The following is a 14348-nucleotide window of genomic DNA, read 5'->3' as shown; positions in this document are numbered from 1 at the left end:
TTGAGTTGTCACATCATTCTAGAATTAGTAGCTATTGCCAGAACTAGTAAATTGGGGTAGGAGGTGGAGGTTTAATGACACATGGCTTTTCAAAGGTGACTACAGAGGCTCTTTAAAGCTGTAATCCAGGAATATTCAGACACACAGAACATATCTGAAATAAACCAGCTTCTTACCATAACTACCCTATGAACATCCCAACCCTTCTCTCCAAATTACCCTCTTACATAAAAGTAGCTATTTATGGTGGGGGACCAAAGCCTAACTTGTGACCGAGAGCAAAAAGACATTGGAGAGCAGCCGGTTTGGGGGTTAGCTGGCGAAGCTGGTGCCCTTCACTGTGCTGGTTTGGTTTTCTTACTCTTGTCCTTGTCCCTCTTCCTCAGCCCATCCATGTTAGCGCTCAGCAGGTTTGAATAAGCCAACTTAAACTTACTTCTTTGGAGCTCACCACAGTGCTAATCCCATTGTTGGCTCTCAACAGGCACTTGTTGTCTGTGGGATCAAGGCTCTCCACAGAGCCCTACCATGGAGTGGGTTTAGTATGACCATCATACTTCTTCAAGGTGATGGACATGCTGTCAAATGATCAGCTCTTCTGGAAGAGCCTGGTCAGCTTTGTCAGGAACTGCTTACTCTCAAGCAACACCATCCCAGCCTCCACAGGTCTCAACTATGTCAGCAGAAGCAGCCGGCAGTTACCTGTGTTAGTTTTTAGAGCATTTAGTGGATTCCTTAAATTTTTCTGTATATAAAAGCATGCTATCTATAAATAGAGATAGTTTTACTTCTTCCTTTTCAATTTCACTGTCTTAATTTCCTTTTCTTACCTGACTTTCCTAGCTAGAATCTCTAGTTAAGTAGGAAGGGGAGGACTGGAATTCTTGGCACAGATTTGGCCTTGAGGAGAAAATATCTGCTCCTTCACCAGTAATATGAGGTCAGCCACGGAACTTTCACACATGTCCTTATTCAGGTTAAGGAAACCCCTTTCTACGCCCTATCTGTTGGGTGTTTCTGCCTCATTTTGCTGGCTATAAGGAGTAAAGTTTTGGTTCATACACCACATTTGGTTCATATTCTCACATTTCTTACCAAGTTTTTATATATTTTCTTGTATATACATTTAATTTGCTGTTTGCCCTCAGGCCTATTTTCAGGTGCTTTACAAATATTTATTTTTAATCATTTTCACCAGTTTTTCTGGAGAGCATCAGAAGAGACTCTTACACTAATTCTAGAAGTCAACACCTCTTCACCTTAATGGGCTTATCCACTGCTGATGTACAGCAGAAGGGCTGTGGCATCTACTTCACGCATTTCATTAATGCTAAATAAGGTGACAGCAATGGCGATGTGGTGCGAGATCCCCAGTTAGCAGTGACAAGGTGACCTGCTCTGGTGAGATCACAGACTCAAACAGAAAACAGCTCACCAAAGGTCTGAGTTTGTCAGTAATTTGATAGACACTATTCAGGACCACACATGATTAAAAATCCGAGACTAACCTGTTGGATGAGCTTTCAAGAAGCAGCCTAGAAAATGGATTGTAATTCAAGCTCAGCTTGGCTTCTGGGCTGTGTAGAATGAGAGACATCAATGACGTAAAGTGAAAAACTGTTGATTAGGCCTCATCTGAGTTTTTAAAGCATAATGCTTAGAAAAGCTCTTGTCATTTGCAATAATCACATTTACAACTACCTTGATGAAAATGAGGTACTGCTGAACTCAAAATGATTTGCGGCTCAGGAAGGTATTTCATACCGAACAGTCAGTCTTTAGCATAGCACTGAGCGGACAGAAGTGCCCGCTGGTGAAGATGGTGAATATTAAAAACGGAGCCCTTCTCTTGCAATTTCACCTTCCTTTGATGCTAAAATCCAAAAATTACAAATGAGTTTGAAATACAGACACCTGTGATTTTCAAAGATGTTTCAGGAGGAATAGGTGTGGGGTGTTCGAATATATCTTCTTTGACTTTTGACACTAGGGTTTTTTTTTCCTTCTTGATGGACTTGAAAGTATTCCCATAATACTTTTATATCTTCTAAGGAGAAGATATGGGAGCAGCAGGAGATTGACACTTAGCTGATTAAGTTACAACTAAAATATCCTACCCTGGTGTCTTGGTTTCTAACGTTTACACCGCCAGTGAATACTGCCCCCCTGCATCGGCATCCAAAGCCAGCAGGCAAAGGCTTTTCCCTAGCTGCCTCTCATTTTGTAAGTCACCTTTTGAATCTTTCCTTAAAATTTATGCATACCTTTCATTTTTCTTGCACCTACAAATCAAGTAATAATAATGCTCATGAACACATATACATGTCTACTGTGTGTCAGGATCTATTAATAGTTTCATGTATGTTCATTCATTAGTCATCGCAACAATGTCAAGAGCAATAGGAAGCACAAAGGGAGCAAGCCAACTTCCAAGGCAGTACGACTGGTAATGGCAGAGCTGGAGTTTGAGGCCCCGACAATCACAATGCAATACCTCCATATAAAAAACAACTTCATATTATTTATCCCGGCAACAAAACAAATGGTCAATAGAGAGGTCCAAACAAGGTCGGAATGGGCTCACAGTGTCATCTCTACTTACTACTTAATTCTTCATGAAAGTCCTGCACATAAGTGTATAAGAACTGTGTCACTATAATAAGAAAATGAATGCTCTGATTACAAAAGGCTTGAACAGATTCTTAGCAGTGGCAGATGGACTTGAGGTGATGACAGGTGGACCAATAAATAGCAACTAGATATACGGATGTGTTTCCCAGGGAGCAAACGAATTTATGAAGATTGTGATATTTCTGTTCAAAATCAACTATTAGATCATTCACCAGGACAAGCAAAAGTAATTTTTTATATGTTAACAGCACACAATTTTACCCCCCCCCAGGACACACATGACCGTACTACCCCTATTCAAAGTCACCAATTTGTAGTGCAGAAAAATGGTCAAACTCCAAAGCTAGCTGTACCAGAGCCAAGGCCTAGTCAAGAAGGCTGCAGAAATGAATTATCCATCACTTGTCAAGAATTAGTACTTATTAATATGAAAAAATTATTTAATTGTCCATTTGATATCTGTGTCTAACCTAAAATCATTTATATGATTTAAATAACAATAAGCTCTTTGAAGTGCAAAGATCACCCCTCACAAATCTTTGCATATCTGTTAGCGTCTGACATATAGGAGGCAGTCAAAAGTATTTAATAACTTGAGTGGAGGCACTAATTAATCTGTGTAAGATGTTTGAGAATTGTATCCTCCATAGTTTGTTACGTATTCACATTAATAATCTTGGCCACATGGTTTGAAGAAATAACCTCTCTGAATCTGTTTTCTCACCAGGAAGATGAAGAGTTGGCCTGGAGGATCTCTAGGGCTTTCTTTCTGTTCAGAAAGCCTCGGTTCAGATGAGCAGCCTACGTCCCAATGAAGGGAAGACTGAATGTTATTTATTGCAGTGCGTAAGAGATGGATGATTTATAAAAAGTGAGTTTTACCCCCATTACAAACCACAAGCTGACCAAAGAGGTCTGGGGATGAAAACCCCAGATCTGTGAACCCCTATCTGCCCTGTGCAGGTTGGACTCCAGGTGAGAGTAAGGAGGTAAACGATCATATTCTCCAGTAGAGGGAGCCAGACTTAAACATTAACGAGGCCACCAAGTTACACGTTAGCATTCCCTGACAATATTTGCCAGGTCCTCAGAAAAAGAAAATACATATTTTGATACCGAATCCTCCTTCCTGGGTCTTAAAGAATAAGCAAAAACTGTTTATCACATCAGCACTAACTCTCCAAAGGCTAAGATATTTCTCAGTAATAGTTGTGCTAAAGAAGGAAAACAACGACAATAACAATAAATCCTTTTCTACTGATTTCAGCAGAAATGGTAGGATTTGTATAGATAAAAGACAAATACATATCTTGCCTGTGGATATCTGAGTTCAGATTTAAATAAAAATACAGACCTATGACAGTGAATGTATATTGACCTTGTTTGTAAATAGGGTTGTTGGTTTAATTTGTAAAGGTGGGCCATGTCAAAGTAGGATGAGCCTCTAATTCAGCACTACTGGTGTCCTTATAAAAGAGGGGATTCAGACACAGACAGGCATGTAGAGCGAACAGCATGTGAAGATGCAGACAGAGCTAAGTGTGAGGCCAGGAGGCCACCAGAAGCCAGGGGGAGGCATAATTCTGACTCCCTCACATCCCTGAGGAACCATACGTGGGAACCCTCTGCTCAGGCTCTCAGCCTCCAGAACTGTGAGACAATAAAGTCCTGTTGTTTAAGATGCTTGTTTTGCGGTATTTTGTCACAGTGGCCCTAGCAAACTAATGCAGGACGTTATTTCATTGTTTAGTGGTATTAAGACTAGAAGTATTCTTTTTAAACTTCATCCTCAGTTTTTTTTTATTTAAATTACTCAAACAAAAATATCTTTAATAGTCCAGAGAAATATAAATTCAGTGTAAATATTAGGAAATACAGATAAACAAGAATAAGAAAATAAAACAGAGCTGGTGAGATGGCTCAGGAGGTTAAGGTGCCTGTTGCCAAGCTTGATGACCTGCGTTTGATCCCCTGCAGGAGAGAACTGAGTCCCACAAATTGTTCTCTGACATCCACACACTTGCTGTGGCCTGGCACATACCTACTTAAATAAATAAAATGTAATTTTTTATTTTTTAACCGCCTGCCTCTGCCTCCCGAGTGCTGGGATTAAAGGCATGCTCCACCACAGCCATCTTAAAATGTAATTTTAGGTGGTGGGGCGGGGCTGGAGAGATGGTTCAGCAGTTAAGAACATTGGTTGTTCTTGCAGAAGACCCTGGTTCAAATCCCAGCACCCACATGGCAGCTAACAATTGTCCAAAACTCTAGTTCCAGGGGATCCAACAGCCTCTTCTGTCCTCTGCAGGCATTCACTGCACAACACAGGTGCACTCACATACATGCAGGTAATATACTCATACATATAAAATAAAAATAATAAAAATATATAATTTTTTAAAAACAGAAAGCAAAAACTCATATTCACACAATCTAGTCCTGACCTCTGTTAAGAGTTTATCTTTTCAGATATTTTTAGACATTTATACACAGAGATGAATTTTTTTCCAAGTTACATTATAATTGTTTTATTTGCTAAATGTTCCACATCTTCCTCACAAACTAATCTTCATTTTTCTCATGCCCAGTCTATAGCCATATGCCTTAGATTATCATAAAATACTTTAGAAAATTGGTAGGTCAATACAATAATCTATTCCAAACTCCCTCTCATCTAACGTTGCAGAATCACCTCCTTTTTTCTTTTAAATCTCACTGACTTTGATAAACTGGGCCAACTGTTCTACAGAATGCCCTGTCTTCTATATTTATCTGGTTCTTTCCATGTGGTGTCAATTTGTATTTGCTTTTCTATTCTTTGTATTTCCGACAAACTAAAATAGAACTAACAGCTTTACGTGTTCAAGTTAAATATTTGCCAAAAATACATCATAGGTGGTAGTCCATGTTTCCATCAAACATTTTTAAATGTAATTTGTGAAGTCCTCAAAACAAAATGCTTTTGACTGGCATATCATATAGACATTTATGTATTACAGAAATTCCCTTTCTCTAAAGCAAGAAATAGTAAAAGATGCTTTCTAACTATAGTCTAAGCAATAGATACTTCCTAAATATATTTAATTTACTTTCCATATGGAAAACTGTTATTAGTATCTTTCTATTGCTGTGATAAAATACTCTGACCAAAAGTACCTTAGGGGAGGAGTGGATTTGTTAGACTTACAATTTCAGGTCATGGTTCCTTATTGAGAAAAGTCAGGCCTGGAACTCAAGCAGCAACTTGAAGCAGAATGCTGCCTGCTGGCTTGCTCCCAGCCTCATGCTCAGCTAGCTTTTGTGTACATCCCAGGCCTACCCACAGTGGACTGGGCCCTCCTACCTCAATTAACAACCCTCCACAGTTATGCCCACAGCTGGTCCTATCTGGGATTTCCTTCAATTGAGTCTCCCTTCTCAGGTGACTCTAGACTGTGTCAAGTTGACAGTTAAAGCTATGACAGAAGCTATAAACACAAACTCCAAAATATAAATCAAGATCATTTACCCAAATTTTTTAAAAATTTGAGAATATCCTTGACCTTATCCAGTCTGTTTCAGCAATTTAGTCATTCACCAAATATTTACAAACACTGCTGTATGTGCTGCTCTGCTCACTTACTGCCTGCAGGGAACGTGCATCCTCTTTATAATTCAGAGCTGAGCTTGTCTGAAAATCTTAAATTCCAGTAACATACTCTTAAAACAAGCTCATACCTCCCTGTTTTCTCATCTCTCACTGGTCAGAATCTTAGGAGACCACCTCTGTAGGACCTCCCGTTTCCTGGAAACCACGCATACCCACAGCTGACCACAGAGTTTCCTCATGAAGTCAGATTCACGGCTGACCAAACACTTGACCAGCTCCAGGATTCGAACCCCTAAACTCTTGTCTGCATAGCATCATCTGTAACAAACATCTCACTCGTTTTTCATGAAATCATACCTCTTCTTTAATTGCCAGCTATGCATCTATTATGACAAATGCTCAGAGCTCTAGATCATTATTCTGGGCCCTGTTCTACTATAGCCAGATATAGAAATCTGAAAACATTTTTCTGTTTAAGTCAGCTGAAGAAAAGAATATAGGAAAACCATAAAGACTGCTTTTCAGGCACTTCTTTCTAATAAGTAGTTTAAAGTCCAGTGGAGTGTGCAAAAATCTCTTTTTTATATAAAGCAGAAAAATACAAAAAAAAAGCTATTGTCATTTCTGGCTTTTACAGAATATCAAAGCAGTATCTGTGAAAGAAAGGAAAGCACTCAAGATAAAGGGTAGCTGGAGGGCAGCATGAGGCAATCTAATAAAGCAGACAAAGTGAACAGGGAGGTAAGTTTAACGTCTCTCACTCCAGAGAAAGCAGACAGAGAAAATGACCCCAAGACATTGTCAACCAGATGGCATGGTGAAGAATCTTGGATTTCTCTGACCATGGGCTTACCTCAGTTGAAGGCCTGGAAGAGAGAAGGAGTTTTTCAGAGTTGAGCATAATAGGACTGTCTCCCTCTCAAAATGCTGCTAATGAAAGGGATGAAAGGAAGATTATTCTTGGGAAAACATCAATGGTGGTATTTGTAAACTTTTCAACCCTTTTAGAATTGAACAGTAAAAATGTAGCCCAGCTCTTCTGCTTGACATGATTCAGACCTTAAAAGTATTTGTGGTACTATATTTCCTTGGAGAAATGCTTGTTTTTAACGTATGTCAGGGAATATATAAGTTGAGTCTAGATTGCCCTGTGGTTCCAACTACCTGCATGTTCCAATTTATGTTGCATATGCCCTGAAGAAAATGCATTTTTATCCATAGCCTCACTTTCCCCCCTGGCATTCTCTATCACCATTGATGGCCTGATCAATTTTATCATGACTTCCTACCTGGTTCCTTTCCCAAATCTGCAAGCTCCAAATCTTAAACATTTCTTTTTGCTTCTCTCTCTACGGTGCCATCATTTCTCTCCTGATCAATCCTGGTAGCATCTTCGTGGTTTTTCATCTTCCAACCATGTCTTTTCCAATTGTTTTTCTCCACTACCCTTTTTTTCAGGTTTAAGAGAAATTTAGTTGATTCAAGCATTTCATACAATGAATTTTGATTATATTCAGACCTCTTCCCCCACCCCCTACACCCCCCAACTTTGTATCTTCTATTTGTAAATGAAGTATCCCATTGACCTTACATGACCCATCTGAGCTGGGTACCAGAGAAATCATATCTCATTAACGTGCCACTCATCTATAATTCTTACACTCAGTATGCCAAAGTAAGGGCCACTCCCTTTCCCTTGGACATGGTTTGGGGTCAGAATGCCTCTGGGTTTCTTGGAATGGGATTTTCACTCTTAGTGTCTGTTTGTCTTACACGGTGCTTAGGAATGTCATGCATGGATTTCCCTTTTTCTCAGCACTCAGGAATGTTTGGTTTTCTTCATCAATGTCAGCTGCTCACAACCCGGGCATGCAGGTTACACTTTGGCTGTTTCTGGTCCTCACTCGATGACCCCACTATGGACCAAGGCATTCTCCAATAGGCTGATTCCCCTCAGGGTTTTACTGTGGGTAAAAGAAGAAGCTACGTCCTCACAGCAGGCAACAATTAGCTCACAGGCCTCCAACCCAAGATTCTCTGACTGGAAGTTGGGAGATTTCACAGCTTCACATGACAGCTTTGTGCCAGTGTCCTATAGTTTATCTTCTGAAATCTGTAGACTTCTTAGGTTCTTAATACTGCTGAAGACTGCAGACAGGTCTTGATAGGCACTGGATGATGATTATGGTCGACTACCCATGAGTGCCACAAGGGCATGTGGGCAGCCATGCCAGCATACCTCCACCATTTCGCTTGGGCAGCCATGCTGGCACAGCTCTACTGGTGCACCCTGCTGGTGTGCACAGCCTTGCCATCTTGGCTCTCCAGTTATTTTCCACTTACTTGCTAAATGCAAAGTTTTTTGAGATCAGTCTAGAAGCATTGAGAGTCTTAATAAAATGAAGACTGGAGTCAGGTTTCTAGCTCCTTGTGCTGAGAACACACTGCCACTGCTCTGGCTGCTCCGACATTTTGACTTTCCAATTTTTTTCTTTCTTATTTGCCTGGGTTCAGAATTTTGAGAGCAATATAAAAGTGACTGTGGTCTGGTACATATTCATGTTGTGTGATAAGGTTCCTCACATGGTCTATCAGATGCATTCAGTCTCTTGGGAGCTGGCACGCCCTGGGTCCTGAGGACAGTTGCGCCTCTTTCGGCCACCATCTTCATGAGGTCTGGGCTTCTCGCCTATCTTTGATGTCTAGCTCCACTTATATTTCTTACCATGTTATCATCCAGTTAAAGGTCATCACCTCTTCTTCTTTTGCGTAACAACATGGCATTTCACAATCTGGCTCCTACCTACCTCTCTTGCCTTAGCCTCTACTACTGCCAGTCACTCTCTCAAACTCTGAAAACTCATGGAAGTACATCATGACCCTATAACTTTTCTCAGACATCACGTTTATGTGGAATTCCCTCCTCATTCCACTTTGTCTCACACACCCAAACCCAATTCCTTTTCCTCAGACTTGTAAACTTTATGTATCAACTTCTTCATCTATCAACTCACATGTCCTGCCTGAGAAACCTCTTCTGATTTCCCCAAACAAACCAAAGAACATCTCTACGATCCCATTGCATTGGTTCATCTTATATATTATTATATGATATATACACATTATTATATTATATTAATTATATTATATTATTACATATATAATTATATAGTACCCTCACACTTTATAGTCGCCTATGGTTTTAGAGACAGGCCAATCCTTTTCCTGTGATGAATGTTAATATAACTCACGAAATGAATGAATACATAAATGAACAACTATTATGGTTTAAGTATGAAATGTCCCCCACAGGCTCATGTGTTGAATTTTTGGGCCAACTGATGGTGCTACTTTGGGAGATTGTGAACAGTACTTTCCACTGAAGGAAAAAAGTCCTTGGCAGTGTGCTTTTGAAGGCATGTCTATGGCTAGTTCCTTTCTTCTGTCTCTGTTTCTTGGTTAACATGATGTGGGTTACGCCCTGCTACACTCTCCCTGCCATAATGGACTGAAATGTCTGAAACAGTGAATCAAAATAAATCCTTCCTTCCTTCCTTAAGTTCATATCTATGTGAGATATTTTATCATAGTGACTAAAAGTCTGACTGAAACAGAAAATTGGTACCAGAGAAGTAGGGTCATTAAGTGACTACCTGATCATGTGATTTTTAAACCTCCAAAGGAGTTCGGGGAAGGAATTTGGAAAGGCTTGAAGAATCAAACTAGAAATAGCTCAAAATGCTGTGGGGTTTAGTGGGTGATTCTGGTTGGAGCGCAAAAGACCAGAATGCTGAAAGGAATATGGATAATAAAGTGTGTTCATGAGGTTTTAGATGTGAATGGGGTCTCTTGGGAATTTAAGTAGAGGCCATTAATGTCACAGTCTGATCAAGAACTTCTCTATGTTTTGTGTGTTTCCTGAAACTTTGAGGGGCTGAGTGATGGATTCATTATTCTTGTGGAAGAAATTTCATGGCAATCTAGCATTCACCTTGTGGCAGGGTTGTTTCTGACTGTTTTTAGCCACATTTATGGTAGCAATTGAGATCCAAGAGCAAAAGAGAAAGACTTAAAAATCTTGTCATTTGGCCATAAAAGCCCATATAAGCTGGAGCTAAGGAAGATGTGATTTCTGAAGCGATTAACACCATTAAAAAGAAGCCAGTACAGGGGCAATAGGAAAGATGCCTTGACAGCCTCTTAGGAATTGGGTAGACACCACCCACCATGGGCTCAGAATATGAAAGAGAAACCTATTTTCTTTTAAAAATATTTTGTTTATTATTTTTATGTATATGAGTGGATTGCCTGCATGTATGTAAGCGCACCTGTGTCATGCAATGCCTATGGACACCAGAAGAGGGCATCAAATTCTTCTGGAACTGGAGTTACAGGTGTTTGCTAGCTGCCATGTGCATGCTGGGAGTTGAACCCAGGTCCTCTGCAAGAGCAGTCAGTGCTCTTAACCACTGAGCCATCTCTCCAGCCCCAAGACACCTGTTTTCAAAGACTTCCCCTTGAGAAAAAGGCTTCTCTAAAGCACTCTCCTCACGAAGACAACCTAGGAAAATCTTTCCTCAGGATGTTCTACCATGCTGTCATTCAGGCACTCAGAGGTTAATGTGGCCGCTGTCCAAGGGGGTTCAGGTACTGATCCTGCTGGCAGCAGGCAAGGTCTCTTCCATGTGATGGTTTTGTAGGCATGCAGAATTCAATAGCCATGGAAACTTTTATCTTGATATCACAGGAAAGCTTAAGAGGTCAGGCAATGTGTGACAGGGTCAGAGTTTCAGGGAGCCCCTGAAAGGGTGGTGAGTCTATGAGGATGGTATCTAAGCTGCAAAGAGATCATAGGGTGTTGGAATTCCAGAAGCACGGAATATCTCCTGATGAAAACTGTAGGCAATGACTAGAGACAATTACATGGGCTGCACATGGTAAGGTCACAGAGTAGCACCTCCCAAGCCCACTGGAACTCACAACTCCACATGTTCCAAACGCAGTTGGACATGGGCCTTTAGGAGTTAATATTTGTCCTGCTGGGATTTGGTCTTGATCTCTTCTAATCTTTCCTTGCTATTTTCCCTTTCTTCCATTGTAAAATAGGGATGTTTATTCTGTGGCATTGTACCACAGAAGTGCATAAATTTCTTTTGATTTTGCAAGGGCTCATAGCTAAGTTTACCTTGAGTCTCTGAAGAGTCTTTGGGCTTGACCTTTGGAATAGCATTGGAACTATTAAGACTTTAGGGACCTTTGGAGATGAGCAAAATATGTTTTGCCTTATTAGGTGGCCCTGAGCCTTTGGATCCCAGAAGTAGAATGTTAGAGTTTCAATGCAGCATTCCTCAAAGTATGTGGCTCATACTTTGGATTTTTAGTCCTCAGCTGGTGGCAGTATTTTGGGAGATGATGGACACTTCAGAAGGCAGAGCCCCATTGCAGTAAGTAGGCCACTGGAGACATGCATCTAAAGGCAATGCTTGTCTCTAGCCCCTCCTTCTCTCTGTTTCCTGTCGGCCATGATGCAAGCTTCTCTGCCAGACCACTTCCATGGACCCCTCTTCCGTGAAGATTGAAACCAAGAGTCAAAATAGATCTCTCTTCTTTATAAGTCATCCGGGTATTTTGTCATAGCAACAAAATGTCTGACACTACAACAGATCCTCAACTATGTGATCCTCAACGATGAAAAGTGTTTATTATTCAGAATGCATTGTAGCCATGTTTAAAGAAATTTCAAAAGGCAGATTGACAAACTTCTTAAGTTCAATATTTTTCTTTAGTAAACTTTTTAATTCAATTTCATTATACATGTAACAGGGTTTAACTATCCATAAACTTACCACTTAATTAATTTTTCCAACATCAGCATAGTGTGGTACCTGCCACCCAGACCAAAAAAAAGTCTGACGTTTCCAGGTCTTTGCTAACTCCCAATAGCAACAGCATTCCATTTCTAGCACTCTAGACTAGCACTGCCTTACTTATACATCTTAAATGGGATTTTTATTGAGGGGGTGGTTTTTGCTTATTTGCTTGTTTTGGTTTGCTTTTTTTTTTTTTTTGAGACAGAATCTGACTACATAGCCCAGGCTGACCTGGAACTTGCAGTGCTGCCTCAGCATCCAAAATTGTGGAATTACAGGCATGCACTTCTATAACTGGCTACTGTGACCTTTTAATGGCATGAAATTACAGAGCACTTTTGCACCTCTGAAATCCAACTATCTCTTGAAATTTTTTTCTACTAGATTTTTGGGGGAAGTTACTAATTTTCTCACTTTGTATGGAGGCGTTATCACTACGTTTAAAAAAAAATAAGACATTGTACCCAAGCAGTCTTATTTATATCCTTAATCATTTATTTTCATCAAAATGGACTCAGATAATTTGTGTTCCACTTTAGACATAAAGCCGATATTATTTTATTGCTCAAAGTATAGTCCAGCTATGGTCATTTTCAGACTTTCAGTTGACTCTCATGGCCTTTTGACATACTTCCTCCATACTTGGGGTGTACGTGTGTGTGTGTGTGTGTGTGTGTGTGTGTGTGTGTGTGTGTGTGTGTATACTACCTGGGAATATATTCCCTGCCACACCTTAAAACCAAGCATTTCTCCAAAATGCTATAGTGCCAAAAGCACTTTTAAGATGAATATCACTTCAAGCTCAGTAGCTAGAATACATTTTAAAAACATATTCTCACTCCTTCCCTGGGCCTGTAGGACCTGCAGGCCTCTCTCTGGGGCAAGTCCATGACACCCTCTGTGCCTTGACTCCCTCAGCCTCATTCACCCTCCCATCTCCCCCACAGGTCTCTCCTCCTAGTTTGAGTCCTGTCCCATTCCTTGTCTTAGGACCCCAGACACCTGGGTAACCAATACTGCTTCCTGATCCTTTTCATCCACACCAACTCTGTGCCTTCTCTGGTCCCCAGGAGCACTGCTTCTGGGCCCAGCCCCGGCCTCACCTCCCTCGGCTTCCCTGGTTCTGTATCACCTGCCAGTCTCTTTCCCTAGGCCTGCACCACCTGCCAGCCTCTTTCCAGGGTGCGGGGGCTGACCTTTCCTCTTCCTGATCTTTGCTTCCAGACCAACCCAGCTCCTCAGTGCAGTCCCCAGGAGTCCTTGGGGCCACTTCCCGCCCTCATCTGCCTTTGCATCTCTGGGTCGCATGGCCACCAGCTGCCCTAGACAAGCATCTTTCCTGGGCCCGGCTCCCAGGCCAGTCCAACCCCTTATTCCTGAGGCCAAAATCTTTCCTGGAGGGATCCAGACCTTAGGAGGAAGCATGAGAGCATCTGATCCTCATCTGACTTGGGCCTCTGTGGGAACTACTGAACACAAAAGCAATCCAGCCACTCCAATATAAAATCAAAAGAGAGAATAGGAAGCTTAGATGAACCAGCTTTTCATGCCCAAAAAGTAAACCGCAAAGGCACATAAAGTTCACAAAAAGAAGCAGACCTAAACTTGAAGGCTTTAGTCTCACACAAGAATCAGAAACTACAAAAGAAATCCACATGTCAAAATCACAGAGAAAAAATAATAACACGAAACGCAAAATAACATATCCCCACCAAATATCAATAGTCCTCTAGAGGAGTACAAGGAGAACCCCCTAGAGATAATGCAGGACATGGAACTCAAAAGAATAATTATAAACATGATAAAAGAATTCAGTGAATTTAAAGAACACAAAGAAATCAAAGAACTGAAGGAAGATAGGGATGAACTTCTGAATGAATTCAGAAGAGCTGGAAATATTGAAGACTACTGAGGCTAAAATGAAGAAGGAAATGAAACACTCAGTAAGCCAATTAGAAATGACAGGAGAAAGCCTCACCAATAGGATGAACAAAATGAAAAATAGAGCATCAAGACTGGAAGATAAAGTGGACGAACTAGACCACACAAGCAAACATTATGAAAAATTTAAGAAATCACAAGAATGGAATATGCAGGAATTGTGTAACACCATAAAAAGACCAAACTTATGAATCATAGGCATACAGGAAGGAGAAGAATCCCAAGATAATGGCGTGGACCAGATCTTCAACAGAATCGTGGAAAAAAATTTCCCAAACTTAAAGAAAGACATGCCCATACAAATACAAGAAGCATAT

General features: G+C 40.7%; 1 pseudogene; it reads right to left on the bottom strand.

The window, feature by feature from the left end:
* Window positions 1-335: 335 nt before the first annotated feature.
* LOC108491306 lies at window positions 336-652 on the bottom strand (annotated as a pseudogene).
* Between the last annotated feature and the right edge of the window lie 13696 nt (window positions 653-14348).

This window comes from Nannospalax galili, unplaced genomic scaffold, assembly GCF_000622305.1.
Source record: "Nannospalax galili isolate Female #2095 unplaced genomic scaffold, S.galili_v1.0 scaffold761, whole genome shotgun sequence".
NCBI lineage: Eukaryota > Metazoa > Chordata > Mammalia > Rodentia > Spalacidae > Nannospalax > Nannospalax galili.
The sequence above is the reverse complement of the archived record's forward strand: the minus strand, read 5'-3'. Positions and strand labels throughout refer to the sequence as shown.